At 42.0% G+C, this 14,895-nt stretch overlaps 1 long non-coding RNA gene across 1 annotated transcript in view; it reads right to left on the bottom strand.

The window, feature by feature from the left end:
- The window catches only part of LOC136867228 (uncharacterized), a 453,770-nt gene extending 441,777 nt beyond the window's left edge, over positions 1–11,993 (bottom strand). The window contains exon 1 of the long non-coding RNA XR_010859646.2: positions 11,763–11,993. This is a non-coding gene — a long non-coding RNA (uncharacterized lncRNA). The remainder of the gene's footprint in view (positions 1–11,762) is intronic.
- Positions 11,994–14,895: the final 2,902 nt, after the last annotated feature.

Below are 14,895 nucleotides of genomic sequence, written 5' to 3'. Positions count from 1 at the left end.
ACGTTCTGTTACAGACTTCTTTGGCTTACTCCATTGCTTAGTTTTCCCTCGATCCTCCTGAACACATTTAAGATAGTTTCTGGTTCGCTTAGACCGAAGATATTTAGATTTTTTGCAAATTTAACGCTTTCAAATTTTCAACTGACTTAATTAACGAAGTTTCCGGCCCTGCGGTGTAGGTGTAGCGTGCTTGCGACTTACCCGTAGGACCTGGGTTCGATTCCCGGCCATGTCATGGATGTTTACCCGGATAATGGGGGCTGGTTCGAGGCCCACTCAGCCTACGTGATAACAATGGAGGAGCCATCTGGAGGTGAGATGGCGGCCCGGTCTAGGAAGCCAAGAATAACGGCCGACCACACGACACCTCATAATCTGCAGGCCTTCGGGCTGAGCAGCGGTCGCTTGGTAGACCATGGCTCTTCGGGGCTGTTGCACCATGGGGTTCGGTTTATTTTTGTGTGTGTGTAAGTAACGAAGTTATGAAATTTATGGTGACCAATGGTAACTAGAAACAGAATTCTTTGAGACAAATATTAAGTTACCACTTGTAACACTCTACTAAACCTCTGAGTCGCAAGCTGTATTAATGTTACTTCGTCACGACCATCTCGATTTCAACACAAAATGAAGAACGCCACCACCAATAACTATGACGTCGCCCATTACTGAAAGTAATTTCAAAGAATATTTTCATTCTTCACCTTTCTAACCGCATGTTAACAACTTGGATATAATTTTTTATGGTTGCTGAGTTATGAAACCTAACTTACATTCCCGCGAGACGCTCTAATTGTACGCGAGGCACAGTGCCTGAACGAAACGAAAGACATGTTCTATCCACTACTCCTAATAAAATGAAAGGAAAACTGAACGTTCAAGATGTAACTATCGTTTAAAGAAAGTTAATCATGAATGATGTAGCTATGAGATTCTCAGAGCCTGTCAGTTGAGGTCGTACCTGACCAAAGGGAGTTGGATTGGAAGGATTAAGTTAAATAACTAGCTTTCTTACTTATTAACCTTAATGAAATAAAATGTCATATGGCTTTTAGTGCCGGCATATTCCAGGACAGGTTCGGCTCGCCAGGTTCAGGTCTTTCTATTTGACTCCCGTAGGCGACCTGCGCGTCATGATGAGGATGAAATGATGATGAAGACAACACATACACCCAGCCCCCGTGCCGTTGGAATTAACCAAATTAAGGTTAAAATCCCCGACCTGGCCGGGAATCGAACCCGGAACCCTCTGAACCGAAGGCCAGTACGCTGGCCGTTCAGACAACGAGGCGGACATTTACCTAATGAAGGAACCAGACAACTAAATATATTGACAATACGCAATAGTCTTCAGTATTCAAGGTGAATGATGCCTAGTCGGGTGGCCTGCAGATATTAATACATCACGTGGACAGCGTTATGAATTCCTCAGCCTTAACACCTGGCTTTATTCTTTTCACGTATCATAGAGTTTCTCAGGAGTCCGCGCAGTGCTCAGTGATTCCCGATTCAACCCTTGATTTCGAAGAGCTGGGACTAAAAACCCGGGTGTTCCAAATAAGAGACCAAGACACTACACTTACAACTGTAGGAGGGAATGGCACCTATTTACCTACCTACTAATAATATTTACCTCTCTAAAAATAATTCCACCTCAAGTTATACCCTAAAAGCCTATTTCAGTGGTGCAGTCTGTTAGTCGTTGTTCTTCCTAGGAGAGCGAGTTCAATTCGGTCTAAAGTAGTTGACAATTATTGATAAGTCCGTGTTCTCACAAATTAAATACTTCCTGCGGAATCAAACAATTCGACACCCTGGCATATATTAATACCGTCAGCTGTTAGAACGGACGGCGAATAAATAACATTACAATTAATTAAAGCTATAATTGAAAACCTGGATGCTTTTAAGTACGTTTAGGTGCTTCGAATATCGCAGGCGCCAGCTTTGTGTTCTTATTCCGGTAATCATTCCATCTAACAGCCTGTTTTATTGATATATCTGTTCTAATTTATTGCAATGATATTGGGCCTGGTTAGCCAACGTAGCTACAATAGCTAAGAAAACTGTATTACTCTACTTGCATTTGCATGGACTTGAAGTGTCGAGGGAAGAAATACAATCTCGAGGATGGACAACTATGAGATTCAGTGCATGCGTGGGTTCCAAATCCATATGTGCTTGTCACAGTTTAATCGCTGTACTGTAGTAGACTAATAGACGAAATTTTTAGTCAGAGCTTACAGTCTCCACTGCAGAGAACAAAGTTCACAGTTCCGATACCTTAATGTCTGTATCAAATTCTTCAGTGAAGTACTATTTCGGAAGTGACAAAAAAATGTAGTTTTCACTGAAGCAATCAAGAGGTCAACCACGATTATATGATTCCAGATTGTGTATTTGTGTAGTGAAGAGCAAGGCAATTATAAAAGCAAGAGGAATGTAAAAGCAGCTAAATATAAGGGGCATAGATTTCGAATTAGTGGAGAACGTAAACCAATAAACTACTTAGGAATTTCAAGGCTGGATGCATAGATTAGCACGAAGATACAACTTGGCAGTATTTCCCACTACATGGTGCAGAATCTTCAATGGAAAATAGGTGTACTAATGACGGATAATTTGATAAACACAGCAGTATGCAAACTTTTTTTTTTTTGCTAGTTGCTTTACGTCGCACCGACACAGATAGGTCTTATGGCGACGATGGGACAGGGAAGGGCTAGGAGTGGGGAGAAAGCAGCCGTGGCCTTAATTAAGGTACAGCCCCAGCATTTGCCTGGTGTGAAAATGGGAAACCACGGAAAACCATCTTCAGGGCTGCCGACAGTGGGGTTCGAACCTACTATCTCCCGAATACTGGATACTGGCCGCACTTAAGCGACTGCAGCTATCGAGCTCGGTATTATGCAAACAGGGTGCAGGCACCAGAAAATAAATTTTTGAGAAATATATTACAGAAGACTGAGAAATAAGCTGGGAATTGAAGGCACGCGAAAACAAAAGTAAATTATTATAATGGCTTTTCAGTTAATAATAGATAAAAGGAGGCAAATCGATTAGATGAATGAACGACGAAAATAACCCACGGTTTTACAAACCAGAAAAGAAAAAGAAGCCATGGAAGGGAATGTTCCGATTCCTATTATTATTATTATTGTTATTATTATTATTATTATTATTATTATTATTATTATTATTTTATTATTATTATTAAATGACGGAAGGAAGGAAGGGAGGAAAAAGTACCCAGTGGCCAACAGATTATTTTTTTTTTTTTTTTTTGCTATTTGCTTTACGTCTCACCGACACAGACAGGTCTTATGGCGACGATGGGATGGGAAAAGCCTAGGAATGGGAAGGAAGCGGCAGTGGCTTTAATTAAGGTACAGCCCCAGCATTTGCCTGGTGTGAAAATGGGAAACCACGGAAAACCATCCTCAGGGCTGCCGACAGTGGGATTCGAACCCACTATCTGCCGATTACTGGATACTGGCCGCACTTAAGCGACTGCAGCTATCGAGCTCGGTAACAGTTTATCAAGTTCTAGGTAAAGCGATCAGGTTAGTAAAGATAATCAGAAGAACATGTGAGAAGTGAGTTCAAATTCTGAAAGTGTAGTGATATCGTCACTAACTTGTAAGGACGGTGGTCGTGATTCGAATCTCGGCCGATGCACGTGGACCGAGCTCGATAGCTGCAGTCGCTAAAGTGCGGCCAGTATCCAGTAATCGGGAGATAGTGGGTTCGAGCTCCACTGTCGCTAGCCCTGAAGATGGTTTTCCGTGGTTTCCCATTTTCACACCAGGCAAATGCCGGGGCTGTACCATAATTAAGGCCACGGCCGCTTCCTTCCACTTCCTAGGCCTTTCCTATCCTATCGTCGCCATAAGACATACCTGTGTCGGTGCGACTTAAAGCAAACAGCGATGCACGTGGGATTTATGGAGTTCAGTTTCCACGTAAAACTTGATTCCCCTTCGTTTAGATCCCGGTAGCAATATTCCTGTAAAACTACAACCTTTCTTGATTCAAATTACACGGTCGATATTATTTGAAATGTCCGACTCGTTGGCTGAATGGTCAGCGTATTGGCCTTCGGTTCAGAGGGTCCCCGGTTCGATTCCCGGCCGGGTCGGAGATTTTAACCTTAATTGGTAAAATTCCAGTGGCCCGGAGGCTGGGTGTTTGTGTCGTCCCCAACATCCCTGCAACTCACACTCCATACCTAACACTATCCTCCTCCACAATAACACGCAGTTACCTACAAATTGCAGATGCCACCCATCCTCATCGGAGGGTCTGCCCTATAAGGGCTGCACTCGGCTAGAAATAGCCACACAAAATTAAATTATTACTTGAAATACTGACGTATGTATTTTTTTCATTATATTTCGTGGTTTACAGTCGTTTTCTAGAATGAGATAACTTATCAAAAACTCATCACAGTTATCGTAGATAACATCACTTCAGCTATAAATTTGCTCCAAATTTGTCCTGAAGGCAGTTAGTTCATTGTGATCTTGGAAATTTACTGACACAAGCCTCTCATTATAAAACATCTTGAGTGTTTAGATTCGACCCCACCGGGCGAGTTGGCCGAGCGGTTAGCGGTGTGCGGCTATGAGCTTGCATCCGGGAGATAGTTGGTTCGAACTCCACTGTCGGCAACCCTGAAGATGGTTTTCCGTGGTTTCCTATTTTCACACCAGACAAATTTTGCAGCTGTACCTTAAATAGTGCCACGACTGCTTCCTTCCCACTCCTAATCCTTTCTTACTCCATCAACGGGCGAGTTGGCCGTGCGTGTAGAGGCGCGCGGCTGTGAGCTTGCATCCGGGAGATAGTAGGTTCGAATCCCACTATCGGCAGCCCTGAAAATGGTTTTCCGTGGTTTCCCATTTTCACACCAGGCAAATGCTGGAGCTGTACCTTAATTAAGGCCACGGCCGCTTCCTTCCAACTCCTAGGCCTTTCCTATCCCATCGTCGCCATAAGACCTATCTGTGTCGGTGCGACGTAAAGCCCCTAGCAACAAAATCTTACTCCATCGTTGCCATAAGACCTATCTGTGTCGGTGCAACGTAAAGCAACTTTAAACAAATCTCTTCTTTCCCAATCACGGATGACCACTAACTGGGTAGAAAGTATTAGTTTATTGTAATCAATTCATAACATGCAGTTAGTATTTGTAAGTACTAAAAACACTAAAATCCACCGGGCTGAGTAGCACAGAAGTTTGAGGCGATGGTCTTCTGACTCCAACTTGGCTGGTTCAATCCTGCCTCAGTTCGTTGGTATTTGAAGGTGTTCAAATATGTCAGCCTCGTGTCAGTAGATTTACTGGCACTTAAAAAACTCCTGCGGGACAACATTCCGGCACCACAGCGTCTCCGTCAAGAGTAGTTAGTGGTGCGTAAAAACAATAACATTATTATTGCAATGAAAATACTGAAGATATTACCATTAACAAAGTGTTACCTACAAGAAATAATTCATATATAAGTTACCAATACATATCGCATAAATATTACTTGGATATATTTAAGCGTTCTACAAACTTAGCCTTCTGATGTATATCCTGGACTTTAACTAAATCAAGGGTACTTCCTCGTGCATATCCTTACTACCTGTATTTCCTCCGTTTTCGCATTCTTTTTCCATATTCCTTTCCATATTTCCCTTTTTTCCCTGATTTTTCTATTCTCTGTTTTATAGTTAAGCAAAGCAAGAGAGTATAGTTCAGGTTAATTTTCAGTTTTACCTTTTTCTTTCGTATCTATATACTTTTATGATTTTCCTTGTTTCTTTAGAGTATTTCAGCAGATGTGCTATTTCCAGATGTTTATTGCATAAACTGAATCGATTTTTTGGTATTTTTTCCTCTTATGGCTTTATTCCCTCCCCTGTGAACCGTATGACCTTACCGCGGTGGGGAGGCTTGCACATTCCAATGAAGCAGATAGCCAACCTCTAAGTGCAACCATATTGGATGGGGATCTGTCGAGAGTCCAGACTACCGAATGGTTCATCGAAAGGGAGGTAGCAGCATTTATGAAGTTTCAAGTACGGAAGTCTGGATGATTGACTGATACGGTCTTATAATAATATTTAACATGGCTTAGCTGCGTTGATACTGTTACACTGCTGAAAGCAACGGGAAACTACAGCCGTAACTTACTCCTGAGGGCATGCAGCTAGCTCCCTCTGTATTAGTGTATGATGTACTGGTGTTGACTTCCTTCCGGGTGAAATATTCCGGAGGTAAAATAGTCCCCATACCGGATTTCCGGGTGGGGAATACTCGGGAGGGAGGAATCATCAGGAAGATGAATACTGACATTCTGCGATATGGATAGTCCACAATTAGATGTAGTTGGTATAAGTGAAGTAGGTAGGTAGGAAGAACAGGACTTTTGGTCAGGTGACCACAGAATTGTCAACACAAAATCAAATATGGAAATGCAGGAGTTGGTTTGATAGACTAATGAATACGAATGTAAGGCAGTGGGTATGCTACTACGACCAGCATAGTGAAATGACCACCAAGCCAATGCCCACCACAATAGTGCAGTTCTATACGCCTACTAGTTCATCGGATGAGGAAGAAATCGAAAGGATATATGAAGAGAGAAGATTTAATACAGTATAATATGTAAAAGGAGACGAGAATCTAATTGTGTTGTGAGACTGGAATGCAGAGGTAGGCCAATGAGCGGAAGGTAATGCCGTAGGAGAATTCGGACTGGAACAAAAGAATGAAAGATGAAGTCGGCTGGTTGAATTCTGCACGGATTATCATTTAGTCATTGCCTTGGTCCTTGGTTCAAGGACCACAAACGACGGCTGTATACGTGGACGAAGCCTGACACAGGAAGGTCTCAAATAGACTGCGTTATGGTTCGGCAGAGATTCAGAAACCAGATGTTGGATTGCAGGACCTCCACAGGAGCAGACGTGGACACTAGCCAAAACTTGGCGGTTATGAAATGCCATCTGATGTTGAAGAAATTGAAGAAAGGAATGCAACAATACGGCATCTAGATACGATGAAAAAAAAAAGTGTGTTTGATTGTTTCACGGAACATGTTGCAGAAGGACTAAATGAAAAGGCTGAAGAGTGGACAGTCATGAAGAATATTAGGGCTGCTGAAGGCAAGTTAGTAAGAAAGGTAAGTCCACGTAAGAATCAGTGAATAACTCAGGAGATACTAGACCTGGCTTATGAACGGCGAAGATGAATAATGCAAAAAGTGAAGAGAACAGAAGAGAATATAGGCAAATAAAGAATGAAGTAAATAGGAAGTGCGGGACAGCTAAAGAATACTGGCTGAAAGAGAAGTGCAAGGATGTTGAAGGTTGTATGGTTGTAGGAAAGGTGGATGCTCCGTATAGGAAAGTCACGGAAACCTTTGGAGAAAGGAAAACAAGGTGTATGGATATTAAGAGCTCCAGCTACGCGATAACTAGCTCAGAAAGACGGGCTGAGTGGCTCAGACGGTTGAGGCGTTGAGCTTCTGACCCCAACTTGGCAGGTTCGATCTTGGCTCAGTCCGGTGGTATTAGAAGGTGCTCAAATATGTCAGCCTCGTGTCGGTAGATTTACTGGCACGTAAAAGAACTCCTGCGGAATTAAATTCCGGCACCTCGGCGTCTCCGAAAACCGAAAATAGTAGTTAGTGGGATGTAAAGCCAATAACATTATTATTACTTGCTATTTGCTTTACGTCACACCGAGACGATGGGATAAGAAAGGGCTAGGAATTGGAAGAAAGCGGACGTGGCTTTAATTAAGGTACAGCCCCGGCACTTGCTTAGTGTGAAAATGGGAAACTACGGAAAACCATCTTCAGGGCTGCCGACAGTGGGGCACGAACCCATTATCTCCCGATTACTGGATACTGGCCGCACTTAAGCGACTGCAGCTATCGAGCTCGGTTTATTATTACTAGCTCAGAAAGAATGAAAATAGAAACTGTTGAAATGTGGTGTTAGAGAAGAATACCGAAGGCGAGATGGATAGATCGATTTACGAATGAGGAGGTACTAAATCGATATTTTTGCTATTTTTTAACGTCGCACTAACACATCGAAGGTTTTCGGCGACGGAAGTGTGGGAGATTGATAAGGTAGCGGCCGTGGCCTTCATTAAGGTACAGCCCCAGCATTTGCCTGGTGTGAAAATAGGAAATCACGGAAAACCATCTTCAGGGCTGCCGACAGTAGGGTTCGAACCCTAAATCGATTTGGCGAGATTTGACCAGAATAAGAGAGTGAATGCACTTCTTAAGACACTCATGACTTGTCAGCTGGTTATTGAGGGAAGTGTAGGTGGTAAAAATGGTAGGGGTAGACCAAGGTATGAATATGACAAGCAAATTAGAGCAGATGTAGGATGTAGCAGTTACGTAGAAATGAATAGGTTAGCACAGGATAGAGTGGAATGGAGGGCTGCATCAAACCAGTATATGGACTGATGGGCCAAACAACAACAACAACAACAACAACAACAACAACAACAACAACTAAAACATGGTTTTATTTGTATTTCACCAAATTGTCCTTCCCATTTCTTATTTTGAACATTTGGTTCTCTTTTGCCACATTTTGATTTATTTTATAAAATACGACTCGTATTCCCTTGCTATTGAATTTTGCCCTTATAATTTGTCTTTCTATATATGTGTCAAGGGGATGCATGGCCAAGGCGGTAAAGCGTGCTCGGTTCACCCGGGAGGACGAGGGTTCGAATCCCCGTCAGGAAGTCGTAAAATTTAAGAAACGAGATTTCCACTTCCGGAGGTGCATATGGCCCTGAGGTTCACTCAGCCTACACCAAAAATGAGTACCAGGTTAATTCCTGGGGGCAAAGGCGGCTGGGCGTAGAGCTAACCATTCAACCCCATCAAGTGCCGAGATTACGGATAGTGGAAGTCCTTACCTTCCACCCCTCCAAGGGCCTTCATGGCCTGTACGGAGATAACTTTGCTTTTACATATATGTCACTATTTTTGGCAATCTTCTTACACAATCTCCTGTCATTTCTTGAATTTCTTTTTCGTTAGTACCCATTCCTATGTCTTCCAGTAGCTGCTTTACTCCATTCAAACAGCAGCCCTCAGTTTGATGTTTCATTTATACGAGATGTGTGTACGTGAACCTCTTAGTCTCGTTTCCTGATACGGGGTGGGAGATGAGATGAGATGAGATGAGATGGTCTTATATGGCATGTTTTTAGGGAAGGATGTTCTTCCTGACACCAACTTCACTTAAGAGCTAATGAAGATGAAATTGAGTACTAGGTGGGAGAGATCTACTGTGAGGTATGAATAGGAACTGTCCCGGCATTTGTTTGGAAGTGAAAATGGGAAACCATAGGAAACCATTCTCAAGACAGCCGACGGTGTAAGTTTGGAACTCATTTACCGAATGAAGAGCTTGGCTGCATAGCTGTGGGTGTTAACACGTGCGGCCAGTTCACTCGGTATTTTTACCATCTGCATAAGAAAGCACATTTAGTAACATCAGAAGTTTTATCACTTTAACATCCCAAGATCTGAAAGGTAATCTGTCATACTACTATTTTTTTTAAATAAACCAGTATCCATGTAACAAATTATTTCTTATTCTTCCTAGCCTTTTATCCAAATTACTTCGGGTGAACACTAAATGTGAATTAAGCCGAATGTTCACGATCAGATACCTTTCCTGGCGCCAATTCTACGTTACGGGATGTATCATTAGCATTGACCGATTGGAGGCGCAGGAGGGGGGGGGGGAGGTTATCGTTACAATGTGAAAACCTACAACCTGTTTTCCAGTTATTGATCAGGTCAGGGATGGAATGAATGAAGCCCCCACCTTGCGGCGGGGATAGGAATTGTGCCGGCTGCCGAGGCCTGTCGCACTCTCCTGGGGAAATGATTAATGACTGACAGATGAAATGATAATGGAGAGTGTTGATGGAAAGAAGATGACAAGGAAAACCGGACTACCAGGAGAAAAACCTCTCCCGCCTCCGCTTTGTCCAGCACAAATATCACATGGAGTGACCGGGATTTGTACCACAGAACCCAGCGGTGAGAGGCCGACGCGCTGCCACCTGAGCCACGGAGGCTTATACTTAAAATGTGTGGTGGTGCGGGCATGCTTAAGTATAAGGACACTTATACAATTGAATTAGGTTGATATTCAGATTGCAGTACATTAAAACACAGAACAAGAACAGTATGATCAAGGTTAACAGTTTTACAGTGAATGGTATGCTCAGATTACAATCCAAAATACAACTTTCGAGGTGTCTTAGAAAATAGATTTAAGAGACCTGTTGGTTTTACAATTGTGTCTCTGTGAATATTCAAAAGAGCCAACGCACTGAGTCGACTTTCACTCGTTTATTGTCAGTTTCTGTTTTCCTTTTATAGAAATTCCATGGGGAGGGGGGTGTTCTAACCCCCAGTAGCACCCGCTTGACTACGCCCCTAGAATGTATTCGCCATTGTGCGTTTCTGTGGTAGTTTGTAGTGTGAGATGTTGCTAGTAAATGTATATTGAATGAATATGATCACAAACAGCCAGTTCTAGAGCTAAGAAAACTAACCAGACGTTGATAAAATTCACAGTCTGTCCGAGAAGCGCGACTTTCTGAACCAAAGGTCACGGTTGCCCAGTTATATTTCCTCTTAAAATAATAATCACAACCACCACCATCACCACCACTCATAGCGCTGACCGTTCATCCAAGAGGCTAATGATAGTGAGACAGAAGTACACTGATCATACAGGATTCATACCAAGTGATAAACAAAACAATCGCATGTAAATCTCTCCAGTCTAGTGGGAGAGGTCAGGTCCTAAAATATCAACACGAGCCGTACGGGTTGGTCCGGTGCGCTACTCCAACATTTCAGTGACGTCACAACTGGTCTCGCTCTGCCATTGGGTTGACGTCGTTTAGGTCTCGCTCATGATTGGATGAGGTGACCTATTCTATGTTTAATCGGCTAATTCATGAACTGTCATCACTGGAATTCGTAATATTTGGGCTGACAGTCGGAAAGAATTAACAGCAGCATTGCAGGGCGATAGGGCTCTACGAGTACAGAGGGAAGAATCATACTTAGTAAGCTGTGTGTTTGAAACAATAGGGTGTTAGGTGTTGAAAGCTATTTACACTACAGGTCATAGAGAACGGGTTGCGAATGGGCGTATCCCATAAACAAACCTTGTAGTGTGCTGTTTGTGACTGCTACGTCTTACCGAAAAGTGTCAGGATGAAAAATTCAGTTTTACGTTTAAAACGTTACCTACTGACGACATTACCTCTAAAAGCGAGAACACATTACAACAACACGTAAAGTATTTCACCATATAAAAGTAATTGAAGAGACACGCTCCAAAGTTTGGTACAATTCCTGCAGATTAAATATTAGTTTTACTGAGTGACAACTATTCTTCGGATTACGAACAGGTAGCATTAATGTCTAATTAACCCGAAGAAGTACAGTGTAGGTGTGTTCATCTCTGAAATTCACGAAACATTTGAGACGTTAGAAGTAGCATACCAGTGTGGTTTTGAAAGAGAGGTAGGTCAGCCATACCATGCTGAATTAAGCATAAACACATAACCTGTGAGGTGAGGCAAATACTTGACAAAAGAAAGACAAGTATTGACTGATACAGGAAGAGAGGAGTACGAAGAGATTGAGAAAAGAAGAAGCGCTCCTAAGTGGCTAAGGAGAGAACATCATCTTGGCTCTTACCTTAATAGCGGTGGTGACGTCATCCCACGGAGACATAACAAACACACCGACAACAACTAGCACTTAGCACAGCACCAAGTGACGTCACGCGGACTCGCACCATAAACACTGTGTTGGTATGGTGGTAACTACCCCCTACCTGTCCAGAGCCGGAGCCGACTGCAGCGAACGTCTCTTCTGTGTGTGCGCTCAACTCACAAGCCCTGCCTGCTCCGCCTGCCTGCCTGCGAGCCCGCCTGCCATACAAGAACGGTCTTTGCATGTTAAAGCCCAACCAAGCTCTATCTCGCTCTCTCTGCTACTACAACCACCAAGAGGGGTTTTCTTTCCATCTCTCTCACTCTTACACACGCTTGTTGGGAAGCTGATCACTATGCAAAAGTATGAATGAGATACGGCCAACGGTCTCTCTCCATCTCCCTTTCTCCTCCCACTCTGGCTATTACTCTCTCTTTCTCGCTCACTTATATAGTCAGAATTCTATCTCACTCCGTCTCTCTCTCTCTCTTCACTCGCCTTCGCATTAGCAATTGTAATGAGTTACTAGACTTTTAGAAAACATTGGATTCTATGCGATGCATAGTAATGTGGTCTGCACTTCCCTTCGCTTCCTCCGTACCTCCTCTGTTCCTCTTTTTGGCCCACACCAGAGTCTACAGTTTGAAACTCGTACAAACATGACATCTCTCCCATTGATCAGGTAAGATGTGGAGGACAACAATAGGAATAAGTTTTCTGATTGTTGCATTCAGGACGAGTACGATAAAGGAAATCCTACATTCGTATTGAACTATTTACTGATCTACTAGTAGTAGTTACTTTCCTGCCATTCCTAGAAGTGTAAAGGGCTCTGTGTCGTAAACAAATACGTACACCATTAGTTTATATGTTTCAGCGTTCAGTATGCAAGCAATTTAGAATTAACTATGTACGTGTACAATCCTCTATTAGAAACTAACTGTGGGATCTCGTTCAGTTCTACATCTCTTATAATATAGAACCCGGATTTTGGTGCATTATTAGGTTAGCGTGCAAACTTACTGAAGCGAGTAGCACGTATTGTCTACCTTCACAACGATTATGCTATGGGGTTTGTATAAAAATTAGGGGTATGGTCCATCAGGACCGCCAGTTGTTTATGTTACTCTTGTTACATTATGGATGAGCGGGTGGCCGACACTTCCTACTAACCAAATTAGTTTGCAATCTAACCTGTTACTGCATAAAAATCCGGGCTTTAAGTTATGAATCATTAAAAACTATGTCTATGTCGTTTTGATCTTCCTCTCCGTTCTTTACCCTCCATTACCGAGCCATTCATTCTGCCAAGTAACCCGTTATCCTCCACTCGCCTCACATGACCCACCACCGAAGGTGGTTTATACGCACAGATTCATTATAAAAGTTCATCTATAATTCAGAACTTTTCTTGTGATAGTTTAATTTTTACCGATTTTCTTACTACTTTTCCTGATGAATCATAAACTGCCATCTCGAGGAATACATAGACCTAAGCCTAAAAAGAACAAACGGAGCTCTCTTTGTTCTTTGCTGCAAACCAGTAAGTATTGAGAAATTTTATCTGTCTATAATTGACCCCTTGTTTTTTAACTGAGAGTTTCATTTTTCTATACATTAAACTGTTCCCTAAGCTTCTGTAAGTATCTGGCAACAGGTAAGAAGAACACAAAGATCGCATTTTCAATAACAATCAAATAATATGAGCCTCAAATGGGAATACTTCTCAATACACCCCGTATAGCAGCAGGAAGTCCGTTGTGAAGGTGAATTTTATGTCTGTCTGTTGCCCGTCTTTGAACTTCAGTTGAAATAGGTTGACTCAAAAACGTCTGGACCAAAAGAACTAAACAAAATCCTATTGAATAAAGAACCATCATAATATCCTCTAATTATAGAATGTCTGTGTAATAATATGACTTACAGCTTTTGATAAGGAATAACAAAAAGAAGAACCTTCAAAACCCCGTGTTCTTTCTACAAGAAACACTCCACGACTAAAATATTTTAAACGATTCACCAGTCATTTCATAGATAAGCTTGGGCAAAGTTTGAACAACAATACAAGTAGTAAGTCGGCACTGTCCACCTGAGAAATGGTTTAAAATGTACGCAACAGATAATAAAGCAATTCTAATGGGGATCTTGATAGTTGATGTGGTGATGATTAGGCTGACTGACTAAGTATTGTGGTGACCACATGTTCAATTTCTAGCTTTTCAAAAGAATTATTTCCGTGTTGTTCGATTCTATATTGCGGTATATTATATCATTTCTTATACGATGTTAGTAACAATCACCAAACTCAAAGCCTCGTTGGTTCTTGTTACTAATGAAAATCTCCTCCTGCCATTCGTTTCATTTCAATTCTCTGGGTCAACATTTGTTTTCGCTTGATCTAAGAAATTCATTGGAGGTATACTTGCTTTAAAACTCTTACCCTTCTTTACATTATACCAACACTCATAGAGATATCGGGCTTTCTCGTCATTTCATTTCTGCCGGGCAGAGTGTTTCAGACGGTAGAGCGCTGGCCTTCTGACCCCAAATTGGCAGGTTCGATCCTGACGCAGTCCGGTGGTATTTGCTGGTGCTTAACTAAGCCAGCCTCGTGTCGGTAGATTTACTGGCACGTAAATGAACTCCTGAATTCCGGCACCTCGGCGTCTCCGAAAACCGTAAAAGTAGTTAAGAGGGATGTAAAGAAAAATAACGTTATTGCATTCATTTCTCCCATACTCTAAATCGATATAGCCGATATTCTAATAGCAAATAACAAAAATAATAAGGAATGTAATCTGTCGTTGCTAACACGTATTCAACATTGAGGGTGTTGGCTAATTGTACTTTACCTTAAAACAATTATCACCAATATCATTACCATATTGGACGCGATTATAAGTATATCATTATACTTTAATGCATTTTCTTCACATCAGCCTCAGAGAACATCCGTTGAACATCTTAAAAAATATACAAACAGTGTCTGTTAAAGCACCAACATTCTTAACGAACGGATGCTATTTGAATTTTGTGTCGTACCTGACCACAGTCTTATAAAATAAAAATATAAAAAACAAACACCCACTTGAAGACTATTTTGAAATGGACCACA

Source organism: Anabrus simplex, chromosome 1, assembly GCF_040414725.1.
Source record: "Anabrus simplex isolate iqAnaSimp1 chromosome 1, ASM4041472v1, whole genome shotgun sequence".
Classification (NCBI taxonomy): Eukaryota; Metazoa; Arthropoda; class Insecta; order Orthoptera; family Tettigoniidae; genus Anabrus; species Anabrus simplex.
The sequence above is the reverse complement of the archived record's forward strand: the minus strand, read 5'-3'. Positions and strand labels throughout refer to the sequence as shown.